The sequence below is a fragment of the Apodemus sylvaticus genome, chromosome 3, assembly GCF_947179515.1.
Source record: "Apodemus sylvaticus chromosome 3, mApoSyl1.1, whole genome shotgun sequence".
In the NCBI taxonomy this organism is placed as follows: Eukaryota; Metazoa; Chordata; class Mammalia; order Rodentia; family Muridae; genus Apodemus; species Apodemus sylvaticus.
The window spans coordinates 25,337,088-25,349,627 of record NC_067474.1 but is presented as its reverse complement, the minus strand read 5'-3'; the positions used below and the strand labels follow the sequence as shown (position 1 = coordinate 25,349,627).

At 42.8% G+C, this 12,540-nt stretch overlaps 2 protein-coding genes across 5 annotated transcripts in view; both read right to left on the bottom strand.

The window, feature by feature from the left end:
• Rad54b (RAD54 homolog B) overlaps positions 1 to 805 on the bottom strand; it is a 67,401-nt gene extending 66,596 nt beyond the window's left edge. For all 3 annotated transcript variants that reach the window (XM_052176084.1, XM_052176085.1, XM_052176083.1), the window contains exon 1: positions 712 to 805. The gene's annotated coding sequence lies outside the window, so the exon portion shown is untranslated. The remainder of the gene's footprint in view (positions 1 to 711) is intronic.
• Positions 806 to 12,374: 11,569 nt separating this feature from the next.
• Positions 12,375 to 12,540, bottom strand: part of Virma (vir like m6A methyltransferase associated) — a 60,689-nt gene continuing 60,523 nt past the window's right edge. For both annotated transcript variants that reach the window (XM_052176082.1, XM_052176081.1), the window contains exon 24: positions 12,375 to 12,540. This exon is cut by the window's right edge and continues 174 nt beyond it. The gene's annotated coding sequence lies outside the window, so the exon portion shown is untranslated.

The window sequence follows — 12,540 nt, the reverse complement described above, 5'->3', positions numbered from 1 at the left end:
ATGGCTAAGAGTAGGTCTCCCCAGGAAAACGGCCAAACGAGCTGATACCTGGAACACATCATGTTTGCCTTAATAACTGCACCGATGACCTTCCCAGCAGGTGATTCTGCAGTTAGCTTAAATCCCTGTGTTTCCTCCTGTATCTTATACGACTATGTAACTGTGAGATTAATTAAAGAATTTAGAACAACGCTTGGCGCATAGTACTCAATACTTTCTGTAATATTATTACTTATAATCACTGTTGCCTGTTTGAAGGAAGAAACAAAATCTTATGAAGGAAGAAACCGCAAAGGTCCCATGAGAGGAAAGACAGGGATTATTAGTTCTGCCTACAGGATCATAGCTAGAATCTCTGCCTTCCTCCGGACTTCACTGAGGAGAGGGTGTGGCAAACTCTAGGATGACAGAAAATAAAACTCTAGTGTGTGTGTGTGTGTGTGTGTGTGTGTTGAGACGGAGCGGACAGAGAACTAGTGAGTGGGTGAGTGAGCCATGGGTGGGTGAGTGGGTGTGTGTGTGTGTGTGTGTGTGTGTGTACAGAGAACTAGTGGGTGGGTGAGTGAATGGCCCAGGGGAGGAGCCAAGGGGTCCGCGACCGCCCCGCCCTCCGGACCCCGACCAGCCAGCGCGGGGGCTCCGCCGCCCCGTCCCCGGGGCCTGCGCCAGGCCCCGCACGCGCCTCCCCGGGCCTCCGCCGCAGAGACCTACCCCGCACCCCGACCGCAACCGCGAGCGCCCCGCAGCAGGTACGGACGCCGACCAGCTCGAGCTTCCCGCCCTCACGCAGCCAACCGCCGGCCGAGCGCCGGGCATGCGCAGAACCGCCGGCCGGTTCCGCCCCCGACTCTGATTGGACGACGGTCGCCGCTCACGACCTTTGCACTTCCTTTTCCTCGCGGCTAGGTTTGGTTCCGGTTGACTGCTTGGTCTGGTTTGGTTCCAGTCTTCAGATTCTAGCTGAGGCGACGAACCTCAATTAGTAAACTATGGTTCGGATCACAGAAGTGTGTGCATCACTGAGGAACACGAAATCCTGTTACCCGCCGAGCAGTGGTGGCGCACGCCTGTAATCCCAGCACTTGGGAGGCGGAGGCAGGCGGATTTCTGAGTTCGAGGCCAGCCTGGTCTACAGAGTGAGTTGCAGGACAGCCAGGGCTACACAGAGAAACCCTGTCTCGAAAAATAAAAATAAAAAATAAAGTAAAAGAGATCCTGTTACTCATTCAAGTGACATTGAGTAGCAGTTGCAGCCCCTGTTTTACAAGCCCTTTTAAGTTCTTGGAGTATAAAAACAAATGCGTGATTATTGGACTCGTGAGAAGAAGAAGGGCTCCTTTAGACTTAAAAAAAAAAAGCACTATTTTAAAGTATTGTAGACAAGGTCTTGATATCATTCAAACGACTGCCAGAAAGAACTTCCAGATGCTACAATAATGCTGATCTTTCTGCCCTAAGAAATCTGGAGTTAGATCCTTTGAAAAGAGAGTGGTTAAAGGTCATTCGCTGGACTTTAGACAAGTTTGACAAAAATTAAAAAGCACCCTCTTCTGGTGTCTTTGGACACTGCACGCATGAAATAACACCAACATAAGTGCCTGCAAAAACACCCATTCACATAAAACTTAAGTAAACCCTTCCTCCAAAAACAATTTTTTAGAAACTTTGACCAGTGTAACTTCAGAAGCCACCAGCATTGTATATGACACTAGTAAGAAATTTAGTCATTTTTCTCTTCAGACGCCCACACTCAATACGTCTGTACCTAAGAGCTGCTATTTCTATTAAAAACATCTCTTAATAAACTCAAACTTGGTGTCACACTGACTTCTGAAATTATTTTCTATGGCAAACCAGGAATGCCAGCCTCAGCTGAGTAGAGGTCTCTGGTGAGACCCCTTGGCCGCTACAGGTGGAAGCTGTTGTCTGCAGCGCCCACCGGCTGCTGCTGCTGCGGGGCGGCCTTTGCCACCGGCTGTCAGAAAATCATCCCCATTCTTTCATACATTCTCCACTATGGCCCAGGATGCAGCTGAGGGTATCAAGAGTTTAGCTGGGGACAGACTAAACCCAACGGCCTGTAAGGAAAACTAATTTGGGAATCCCGTTTTCTCCATCACTCACTGGGCTCAGCTCACAACGCTATCGTTCAGATTTAAGCAAGGTAAAAAAATAAAATAAAAAAAAAATTTAAAAAAAAGGAAAATCCAAGCTGATGATTAAACACTCACTCAAGTTACCTAAATAATTTTACTTTCAAAGAAGGGACCAAAACGTCCAGTTGTCTAATAACTTCAGAAATATCTTTATGTGTATTTTTATGTGGAGAGCCCCAAGCATGGGTGAACACTGAGTTACCTGGCCGGCTTTCTCCCCATCCATGCCTCGCTTTCTCTAAAATGGATTTTCATAGCCTGGAGAGGGTGACCTTGAGCTTCTGAGTCCTGTCTCCACCTCCTGTGTGCATTCTCCTTTTTTGCCTTGTTTAAATTATAACTCTCTGTATCCTGGATCGAGTTTTATATTTTGAAGGGATACACTATTAAGGCTTTTAGAAAAGTAAATCCAAGCCAGGTGCACACCTTTAATGTGCAGGAGGCAGAGGCAGGTGAATCAGTGTGAGTTCAAGGCAGGCCTGGTCTACACAGTGAGTTCCAGGACAACCAAAGCTACACAAAGAAACCCTGTCTTAAAAAAAAAAAAAGAAAGAAAGAAAGAAAGAAAGAAAGAAAGAAAGAAAGAAAGAAAGAAAGAAAGAAAGAAAGAAAGAAAGAAAGAATCAAGAAAAGTACACTTAAGTCAGATATGTTGGCGCACACCTAAAATCCCAACACCTAGAAGGTTAAAACAAAAGGATCACCATATCATGTAGCAGCCTGGGCTACATAGCAAGACTCTGTCTCAAAAAGCAGACAGACAGACAAATGGATAAACAATCTTGTTAAAATGGCATATCGACACAAAAAACCGGTACCTATCAACGGGCAATGAAATGCTTTTACTTAGGTATGTGCTGTGTAATCAGGTTAAACACATCTACCTCTTTAAATACTTGTTTTTGTTAGGGTGAAAACTTTGAAAACCCTTCCTTCTGGCTTTTTTTTTTTTGGCATGAAAAATAAATTTTATTAAACATGTTTACATACATGAGTGGGAAGTTCATTTAAAAGCACAGGGGGTTGTTAACACAAGTGGTCAAAACAGAAAGACACTCCCAATTTTAATCGGTTGGTTGTTGACCACAAAGACAGAACAGAGTCTAGTAGAAGTGCCCCAATTGCTTCAGTTCTTCCTGCACAGCATGGTGGGTGGTAGTCAGTCTGTGCCCCATGGGATAATGGGCAGGTAATTCCGACATGTGTAAATCATACTAAATGATTCACTTGGTGCAGGCAGCGTGTCTATGGATTAAAACCTAGTGTTTACCCAGTGTCTACATGTGTTACAGTCCCACAGGAGGAATCTACACCAAAATATTTATTAGAAGGAATTTTGGTCTATACTACAAGTTTTCCAGCGGGTAAAAAATAAAGTCCATGTACAGACATTTCACATACTGAGTCTGGCTAAAACCTGCAAAATGCCTATAACAAAAACAGATGGCTTAGATTTTTTGGTTATTTCGGTATAGTAATTAACAAGCAAACTGTACAAGTACATGCAACAGACGAACCGGCCTATGTGGAGCTAACATACATTATTAAATAACCTTTTGTCTCTTGGCTTTTTTTGTTGTTGTTGTTCTTTCTTTTTTTATATTCTTTATACAAAATGTGTATGCAGCTCTGAACAGGTCATGCTGCTCTAACTGTGAAACCACAAAAGCTGAACGACTCATAAAAGGAGGAGGAGGAGAGAGGATAGGATGCCACTGCAGGACCAGGAGCCTGCAGCGCACACACAGGAGGTCACAGGGAAATCCAAGGCCAAGAAAACCCAAATGGAGAATATGCAAATTGGTATTTGGCTGTATTCTTCTTCTTCCCCCAAAGTGAGATATTCTGCATTAAGAAAAAAGACAAATATCAAGCTTTGTGCATGCATTGACCTTAGAGAAATGCAAACAATAAAAACGTTAATTTAGTGCAGAGTATATGAACTGGAATTTCCAGTGCAATATTAAACAGCTCTTGCCGCGTTCTTTGCAGGGCAGTGAGTGTACGCTGGGGCACGGCTGGGAGGCCAGGGCACGGCTGGGAGGCCAGGGCACGGCTGGGAGGCCAGGGCACGGCTGAAAGTGGCTTAGGCTCACATCCATTCTTAGTCACCCCATTTGGGGGAGGTGAGAGCACGGTTTCTTACACATGAAAGAAAGGGGTTTCCAGAGCACTGTTGTGTGGTTAGCCTTCATCCCCAGCATCAGTTCCAGGCCGACTTCAAAGTCTTGCTGCGCCAAATAATGGAAAACAGAAACAAATCATCCAGAAGGGAACAGATGCACTCTTCGCTGAGAAATGATTCTGTGACTGCTCGTTAGGGCCATGATTTTTTATTGGGGGCGGGGTGGAAATTCCACATACAAGACTTGGAAACCCTTCCCTGCCTTCACCTCAACACCCAGCTTTTGAAAACTTTGGGGGAAATGCTACAGAGACTACTTCAGCCCTTTTTGGTGCTTTTGGAAAAAAGAAAGAAAGGGTCTCTGTGAACACCACTAATCCTGATATGACAAAGAAAGACAAAGACAAAAAATGAAAAAAAAAAACTAGTGGAAATAACAAATACAGTGAAGACAAAGAGAGACAATGGGGCGGGGGAACCAGCAAACAACACATAAACAAGGCGAAGTGCACAGAATTAAAAAATCTCCAACACCAGGGAAACAACACTGCTTGTACAGAAACGTGTGAAGTTTCACACCTTTTCACAGAGAGTTGCCGGTTTGTTCAATTTGGTGTGTATGTGAACTTGAGGTTTCCTCTTTTTTTTCTATTTGCAAGAAGTGTCAGTGACTCTCTCTAGCATGTCGATTCTTACTGCAATTTGATTGACTGCTTTGATCTGTCATACGAAGCCATGTTTTAAACAACAAATGAGACACATTATCGAGCAACTACTACAGGCAAAACACAAGTTGATTGTCTCCAACAATGCTTTTGATCATGAACTATCTGGTTCTGATAATTATCCTGAAATGTAGAGTTTGGCTGGAAGGTTAGGAGTTTACTATGATCAGATGCAGGGAGGCCCAGACGAACTTTCCAGAGATGATTGGGAAGCCTGGTAGGTCAGGGGAGTGAGTGTGGGATCCACCAGTGAGGACGGAGGGAACAATTTATGTTCCAATCACTATGCTGGACAGATCAAGTTCTTCCAACAAGATCTGAGCTACACCCATAAAGCATTTGTGGTCCATTCTTCCATAGTCACCCCCACAATCACCTGAAGAACTTTACCCTGTAGACTTTCATCAAAAACCAGGGTCTGCTGATACAAGGGATGGAGAGTTTTCCATGCAATTCTTGTCTTCTTTTTGGCAATACAGGTTCCATTTTCCAAAAGATACTTTCACATAGGGTGCAGGTGTAGATTTGGAGCCAGGTTTTTGTGTAAGGCTCCAGGCTCTGACAACCTCCAACTGACCCTTCTTAACCTCCATCCTGATTTGGATATCGCCTGCAAGCCCTTCTGGCTTTTTGAGATACACTGTACACAACTCTCTCTGCAGTCACCCTACTATGCAACCTTGTGCTAAAACTTTCTTCTAGCTTTCTGAGTGTGAACTAAAGTTTCTTCTTCATAGTTACCATTTCGCTTCATCTGAAAAGCTACAGGGGCAAAAATTAAATAAAGGCATTTTTACATAGCTTATTTTTATTTCACGTGCATTGCTGCTTTGCCTAAACACGTGCCTGTGTGAAGGTGTTAGAAGCCCTGGAACTGGAGTCACAGACAGGTGTGAGGCACCATGTGGGTGCTGGCAATTAAACCCAGGTCCTCTGCAAGAGCAGCCAGTGCTCTTAACCACCGAGCCATCTCTCCATCTCTTCAACCTCCACCCCCACCCCCTTTATAAACACTTCCGTATAGGTGTGGGTTTTTTGAAGTTCAGTCAGTATCACTTTTTTTTTTTACAAAGTATTTACAAAAGTTTTTTTTACAAAGTATTTACAAAGTAAATAATGCAATAAAGTTCTCTATCCCCTTTCCACTACACACACACACACACCTAGACAAGGTATCTCTGTGTAGCCCAGGCTGTCCAAGAACTCCCTTTGTAGACCAGGTTGGCCTTGAACTCACAGACCTCCCCAAGTACTAGGATTAAAGGCATGCACTACCACATTTTTTTTTTAAGAAAATGTGGCCCAGGACTGTTAAGAGAACATCACAGAAGGCTGGTTTGTCAAAGGAGCGGACACGTAACTTCTTGTGATGTTTATCAGAGACAGGGCCTGGCCACGAGGGGCTCCCAGTGGAGAGCACAAAGGCTGCAGCTCAATGTACCAGAAACATGAAGGAAAACAGAAGCTTCCCCCTGAAGCCTGAGGAACTTCCCAGAAATGGAGAGCTCAGAGTAGGAGTAAGGGAGGGCCATCCCGAACAGAACGCTGCAGCGAGGGAGGCCCCCAAGAAGAAAGCTTTCAGAGAAACCCCTCCAAAGAAGAGGCTATCTGACCTTTATAGTTAGTGCGGCGGATGGGGAGGCTGGTGGGAGGTCTCGCACCACCCACTGCAAAACCACAGTACAAACTGCTTAACACCATCCTAGAAGAGAGCTGGGGTGGATGTAGGGCATCTGATTTCTTCAGGCTGTCACCGGTCTCCTGCAGTGACCAGCTTCTTAAAAGGGAAATAAGACTGATTTAACAAAGCCAATACTCAGCTGGGCGGTGGTGGCGCACTCTTGGGAGGCAGAGGCAGGCGGATTTCTGAGTTCGAGGCCAGCCTGTTCTACAGAGTGAGTTCCAGGACAGCCAGGGCTATATACAGAAACCCTGTCTCGAAAAAAAAACCAAATCCAAAAAACAAACAAACTAACAAACAAACAAAGCCAATACTCAGCAGTATTGTATTAAGTTGCCCATGGAGACATTGAATTTACAATCCTCCTGCCTCAGCCCCAGTGCCTGACCCTAGTCACTTCGTTACATCATACACCGACATTGACTATTGTGCTAGAGAAAATCAAAACTCACTGCTCTCCTTAGTCAATTTGTTAACCAACATCAGTATCACAGCTCAACATTTCTCTTGGCTGGGGATTTGGACACGTGCTTCTACAGTCTTTTCATACTATCCCAAGTCTCTTAGCCACTACATTCAATTCTGAGCTGCCAAGCTTTAAATTCATACACCTGTAGTGTGACTCTTCTCATACTTCCTCTCCACCACATACATTCTTAGCGGTCCTATATTTCAGGATGTATATTGGCTTTTTGTTTGGTTTTTTCCAAGACAGGGTTTCCCTGTGTAGTCTTGGCTGTTCTAGAACTCACAGATATTTACCCTCCTTGGCCTTGCCTCCCAAACACTGGGATTAAAGGCGTGTGCCACCACAGGTCAGAATAGGTTTTTAAATTACTTCAGATAATTTAGTTTTTTCTATCACACACATAGCTCTTCTCAACTACTAATTTTCTTAGATTTCCATCAAAATAAGCTTCAGGGGGAAAAGGTTACTAATATCTTTTCATAGCATTTTACATGCTTCTAGAATTATTCAGAAGACATATTTAGTCAGTGTAAATAGCAACTACACTATTCCAGAGCGTTTAGCCACCTAACATCATCCCTAGAGAAAGCAATTTCTAGCAGCTGCAGACTTAAAGGGAGCTTTAAGTCTGAAAGGGAGCCTGCTCTGTTCAAAGCAGTCCCAAAGTGTTCCCAGTTCTCTCAGCAAGAGCCGCCATCCCTGAGAACAAACACAGGCTGCCAACTTGAGTTCTTTATCAAAATTTACTACCTTGAGAACATGTTTTAAAAGTTTTTTCATTTTGGTTTGGTTTTGGTTTGTTTGTTGGTTGGCTGGTTGGTGCTGGTACATGTATGTGTGGTGTTTGCATGTAATCCTAGCACTTGAAAGGCAGAAGAATTCCAAGTTAGAGCCCTGGCTGTACTGCAAGGCAAGACCCTGTCAGATGGGGAAACAAAACAAAGAAAGCAATGCAAAACAAAATACCTGCCATCTATTTTATTTTATTTTATTTTTATTTTAAAAACAGGGTTTCTCTGTATAGCCCTGGCTGTCCTGGAACTCACTCTGTAGACTAGGCTCAGAACTCAGAAATCTGCCTCTACCTCCCAAGTGCTGGGGTTAAAGACATGCACCACCACTACCCGGCTTTTATTTTGTTTTAAAATGAAAACTGTGTAAACAAAGTTTATTTTAAAGCCTCCAAAATGTAATGACACACTAACAATAACCAAGGTGTCAAAAATTACACTTCACAGATCTGGGAGATGGCTCAGTTGGGAAAGTGCTTGCCACTTAAGCATTAGGACCCAAGTTCAGATCCCTAGCACCTACATAAACAGTCAGGTGTGGTGGTCCACACACGGAATCTAAGTGCCAGGGAGGCAGGGACACTAAGAGCAGTGAGTGCAGGCTCAGTAAGAGACCCTATGTCAAAAGTTAAGGACAGGGCCAGAGAGACAGCTCAGCAGGTAAAGGTGCCTACAACTAGACTTGAATCCCTGAGATCCACATTATAGGAAGAACTGACTCCCAAAAGCTGTTTGTTCTCTGACATCACACACACACACACACACCATGCAACATAAGCACATACAAAATACATGTAATCTATTTTTTTTTTAACAAGAAGGGCTGAAAAGATGGCTCAGTGGTTAAGAGTACTTGCTGCTCTAAATTTTAGAGGACATAAGTTTGGTTCCCAGGACCAACATTGAGTAGCTCACAACTGCCTACATCTCCAACTCCAGAAGGACCCCTTACTTCTGACCTTGGGCACCTGCACTTGAATACACAATACCCACAGATACATATTTGCTTTCTAAGATTTTAAGAAAATGGTTACAACCATGTCTTATTTACCATGAAAACTTTGTAATTCCAAGAAGCAAATCAGAAGTTGCTTCAGACCTGCCACCTACTAATGTGAAATTCGAGTTGTTTAGCTGCCCCGCCCCCTACGGAGGCAATAGCACCCAACTTCTAGCTTCCTCCCTGGTGCTGAGACTAGTGTCTCCTGGCCTGGTCCCTGGCTCTCACCTGCTGGCCTTCCATTTGCTGCTCTGCTTCAGCCTGTGCCATTTCTCTAGACTACGGGCTTTTACGACCACTTTAACAGCTCTGCACTGCTTGCTTCTAAAAAATGTTTCTTTATATAGGGTCCCACGATGTCACCCTGACTGGCTTGGAACTCATTGCTACCTGCCTCTGCCTCCCAAGTGCTGAAACTAAAAATGTATACCACCACACCCAGTCTTAAATTTATGAAACTAAAATGGGTACCTATTTTCCATCTTCGCCTCTGTATATAGTTCCAAAAGAATCATTACTTAGCCTGACATTATAAAAGTGTGACATCAAGATTTTCTCCCATTTTATCTAGTTAGCTATTGTGAAATTAGCTACTGTAAAACATCTACAGTAAAATTATATTGGAATGTACTGGTTGCATTACTTAAGAATTCTGGGTCATTTCATACTTGAACAATTAAGACTTTATTTTCTTTTTAAGGACACTGTTTATGTCAAATACATGAAGACCGTTGTCTTCAATGTATTGTACATTTCCTGAAGAAAATACCTGGCTTTAGGCTAGTAAGATGGCTCAATGGGTAAAGAGCTTGCCAAACCTGAATTTGATCCCCGGAACTCACATAAAGGAAGAGAGATAGTACCAACGCTACCAAATTGTCCTCTGACCTACATAGACACACCATGGCACCTCATCCCCCTCCAATGTATCACACAGACACATGATAATAAGTAAATAAAGCATAAAAAAAAACCAGTACCTTGCTTTAATATTAAGGCCTGAACTAAGGCACTAAGACATGTGGAGACATGCTCTGGAGACATGCTCTATCTCCTGATCACATCCTGTAAGTTTTCCCAAGGTTTTGTTCAAAGCAATAAAACTAACCTAACTGAGCCAGGCAGGTGGTAGTGCACTCTTTAATCCCAGCACTTGGGAAGCAGAGGCAGATGGATCTCTGAGTTTGAGGCCAGCCTGGTCTACAGAGTGAGTGCCAGGACAGCCAGGGTTACACAGAGAAACCCTGTCTTGGGAAACACACACACACACACACACACACACACACACACACACACTCAAACCTAACTGAAACTCATTATCATCAGCAAGTTCTAAAATAACGCCCATTGATATTTTATTCTCCTTTTATGGAATGAATACAAATGACCCTATCCTCTATTTGTGCTGGAGATGAAATAAACTTTGTCCCTAATGATACTCTGCAGTTCTAATTTGTAAGTATCAAACAACACCACTGAAATGTCTAATGTAAATATATATTCACAGAACCAAAATACTCACAAGCACTGATTTTTGAGGAAAGACGGTTATACACAGATCTAAATGTACATGTAGCCCTAGCCCTTCATCTGACTCATATTTGAAATGACAAATCACATTAGTAGGTGACTGGAATTCTATTTCTATATGGTGAAGTAATCCTGCTTAAGTTCTAGGCAGCCCGCTAGTGTTCACCTCCTTTCTCCACTTCTTAGTCCAGGATCTCACCCAGGGAACTGTGCCAACCATGATAGGCTAGTATTTCCATTGCAGCATAATTAAGTAAAATTATCCCCCATCTGGCTTATCTAGAGACCCATCTCCCATGATTCTAAAGTCTATCAAGTGGACAACACTAACCATCACAGTACAGACACAAACTGATACGAAGTGAGAACATCTTAAATGAAAGGCTTGAATAAATGAGAGAAGTCAGGACTCCTTACAGATGTATCACTCACTCTACAACCCAGCAAAAGAGGTAACATCCTGATGCTACAGGTGGAGAAAGCTAAGATACTGGATTCAAAACCCAGGCTGGCAAACTCCGTCCACTGTCCATGATAGAAGAGGTCTTCAACTATAGAAAGACCGTGTGAAAAATCTACAAAGAGTGCCTCACCAGAACCTGACTGATTACTCCAAAGGATGGACCATGGAATGGTGAGATTTTTTTTATTATATAAACCATCCAGTCTAGTTTATTAAGTTACAGCAGCCTGAGCAGACTAAGAGCTTGAGTTGTGCCAGACTATTAAGTTTTTCATCTCCTTGTACTTAAGCATCAGAATCCTTATATCTGAACTTTCCATGCACATGCATGTGTACATGTGCATGCTCACTGCCACGCATGCACATACACACACACACAGATACATGCACACTCAGAGACATGCACATACAGACACACACACACAAACACTGCTAGTGGTTAATTGCATATGCTAGGCAAACACTTCTACCAATAAGCTAAACCCTCAATTCTAAAGCTGAACTTTTCAAGGCCTTTTTTCCTAATAAACAGATATTAAATGCACTCAAGTGAGTCCCCAAAATAGAGGCTGTTAGGATGGAATGAGAGTCATACACTTATGTTTGTTTGAGAGAACTCTATATTTTATGCCATTTATATAGGCTCAATGAATTAAGACATACCTTGGGGGAAGTATGGCTCCTTGGTCAAAGTTGTAAGTTTTATTTCTGAATATAAAGTAGATGTTTCTGAGTCCCAAAATTACCATATTAGGATAAGCCAACTTTCAGGCTTTAAATACTTATATGATAAAATAGCATCGGTAGGTCCAAACTTGAAGCAATGTCTGTACTTCTCTCTAACATAAAGAAGTGTTTTGCTTCCTCTGGTACAGCAATGATTACTAAACTGTGTGGTGGGCACCTTAGTAAATAAGCATGAGTGTTTTAAATTTTCGAGGAAACAGCAACATCTGCTGGACACCACACAAACTACTAATTTGAGGTAGTTCACATTTTCAGCACTGGGTAACACTGGGTGACTTTCCATGACAGCACACATTCATAACAACTGTTCAGCAGTTTGATAAACAGTACTGCTCGGGGAAACCCGGACAGGGGAGCTGCTGTTTCCAGGGCTGAGTGAGGCCTTAAGCGGTGGGTGTCCAGTTACTAGTGGTGGTGGTGGTGGTGGTGGTGGTGGTGGTGGTGGAGGAAAGTCTTCAGTAGCTGGACCAAACTGTTTCATAATAAACAAAGCATTAAGTCTGCTTTTGGCCTAGGGACACTGAAAAAATTCCGAGACAAACTAAAGGGTGTCACAGGCTACGAACAGTTGGGAATATCTATAGTATAAGCAAGAAAAATACAAAACAAATCATTTAGTTTTTCTCTTTCTACCTAGAAATTTTCTAAATAAATACCATATAAAAATGGGAAAAATATATACAAACATACATACAAAGTTTGGATTTTTATTGAAATCTTGTTAAGTATCAAACAAAATCTGCTTTCTTCAGATAAAAATATTCTCTGATGTACCCAGACATAACTGCTAAGTCTACATTGGTCCTTCAAGATCTGTCTGGTTTTTGTCCTCATGAAATGTCCATTTACTTGG